Source organism: Ailuropoda melanoleuca, chromosome 13, assembly GCF_002007445.2.
Source record: "Ailuropoda melanoleuca isolate Jingjing chromosome 13, ASM200744v2, whole genome shotgun sequence".
Taxonomy (NCBI): Eukaryota; Metazoa; Chordata; class Mammalia; order Carnivora; family Ursidae; genus Ailuropoda; species Ailuropoda melanoleuca.
The window spans coordinates 8,570,515-8,572,629 of record NC_048230.1 but is presented as its reverse complement, the minus strand read 5'-3'; positions in this window follow the sequence as shown (position 1 = coordinate 8,572,629).

Sequence of the window (2,115 nt, the reverse complement as noted above, 5' to 3'; positions counted from 1 at the left end):
AGTGAGACCTACAGTGGGCTCTGCACCGGTCAGGTCCTTCCTAGACACCTCCTCCAGGCCTCCTTCCAGGTTAGCTCTTCGCTCCAGGGAGACCAGAGCTGATTTTCCTGGGACCCCAACTCTGTGACCCCTGCCCTTTCAAAGACTAGAAACATGTTCTTTCTTCCTTCCTTCCTTCCTTTCTTTCTTTCTTTCTTTCTTTCTTTCTTTCTTTCTTTTTTCTTTCTTTCTTTCTTTNTTCTTTCTTCTTTCTTTCTTTCTTTCTTTCTTTCTTTCTTTCTTTCTTTCTTTCTTTCTTTCTTTCTTTCTTCTTTCTTTCTTCTTTTCCCCCATTCTTTATTCTGGTACAGAACGTCAGAGAAGCACAGGACCTTAGAGATCATCTCCCTGTTTCCTTGCTGAGGAAAGAGAGACCTTGAAAGAGGCAGTGGTGGGCCTGGGATGGCATGGAAGGCTGAGGCACACTGTGCGTCCATTTCCGGGCTCTCAGGGCAGCACCCTAGTTCGTAGCCTGCACTATCTCCGTAGCACAGCACTCATGCAGTTAGCACCAGGAAGGGGACCAGAGTAAGCCAACCGGACATGAAGCTTGTTTGCCAGAAGACATGATTAAGTATCCATGGGGAATGGGGCTGAGTTTAGTTCACCCCAAGCTTCCATCGGGTACACATCTCCTGGATGTCCTGGAATGGATCTGCCCCAGGTTTATTTGCATGCAGGAGTCAAGGATACTACCTGGGGGGCAGGGAGGGGCACATGGTGATGGTGGGAGGGTCGGGGAGGTGGAGATAGCCTTTGGAAGAGAGAGGGAAGATTCACCTGCAGTGGCCTGGGTTGGTTGGGGGAAGGGAGTGGTGTCCCGGCCAAGCCAGGGGCTTGTCACTTAGACTCCCCTCTGGGCCAGCCCTCACGGAGCAGCACCGAACCCAGCAGTGAGGGACTGCCATGGGAGAGGGGGAGAGTGTAAGTGAACTGTTGGGATAATTGCAGCGTGAGTCACCGTAGTCCCTCTGAAAGACTGTAACCAAGGGGAGCAGAGTAGGGAAGAAGTCACTTTCCTCACTTGGGGATCTCATTGCCCAAGGTGCCCAAGCAGTGTTGGGGCGGGGGCTGGGGAGCACATTTGAGGTGCCCCTGTGAAGGTGCTGACCTGGGAGGTGGACCTTGGGGACACAGAGGTCATGAAAGAGAGAAACATTTTACAACCTTTACTGAATCTTTGGTTTAAGGGAGAGCCTAGAGACAAACAGCAATTGCAAACTGGACAGATATGGGGCTGTGAGTCCCTGCGAAGGGCTCCAGGAAGGGTACGTGGTGGCGCCTTTAAGATGGGCACTCGGGTTGGCAGATTCTGAAGTTTGGGGATTGTTCGATGGGGCAGGGGCGCATTTTGGAGCAAACTTGCAGCCACTGCAAATTTAAAGCCCTTGCACATCCCTTTAGGATTTTGTTAAAGTACCGATTCTGATCTCTGGTCTCAGGTGGGCCTGAGATCCTGCATTTCCAACCAGCTCCCAGGTGATGCTGATGATAGTGGGCCACGGTCCCGCTAGAACAACCTTAAAGGGCCGAATGTGGAATATGCTGGTCAGGTGTGGGGAAGAGTGAGCAGTTCATGCTGTCCAGACCAGGGTTCTTATCCAGGGCTCTGGGCTAGGCTTCAAGAACTNCTTTCTTTCTTTCTTTCTTTCTTTCTTTCTTTCTTTCTTTCTTTCTTTCTTTCTTCTTTCTTTCTTCTTTTCCCCCATTCTTTATTCTGGTACAGAACGTCAGAGAAGCACAGGACCTTAGAGATCATCTCCCTGTTTNGGTCTCAGGTGGGCCTGAGATCCTGCATTTCCAACCAGCTCCCAGGTGATGCTGATGATAGTGGGCCACGGTCCCGCTAGAACAACCTTAAAGGGCCGAATGTGGGATATGCTGGTCAGGTGTGGGGAAGAGTGAGCAGTTCATGCTGTCCAGACCAGGGTTCTTATCCAGGGCTCTTGGCTAGGCTTCAAGAACCATCTGGAATTGTCTTCCACATTTATGTGATTGTGTATTTCTCCAGAGGGAGAGACCATAGCTTCCATCAGATTAGCAAAGGCATCCGTGACCTCCAAATAATTAAGTACC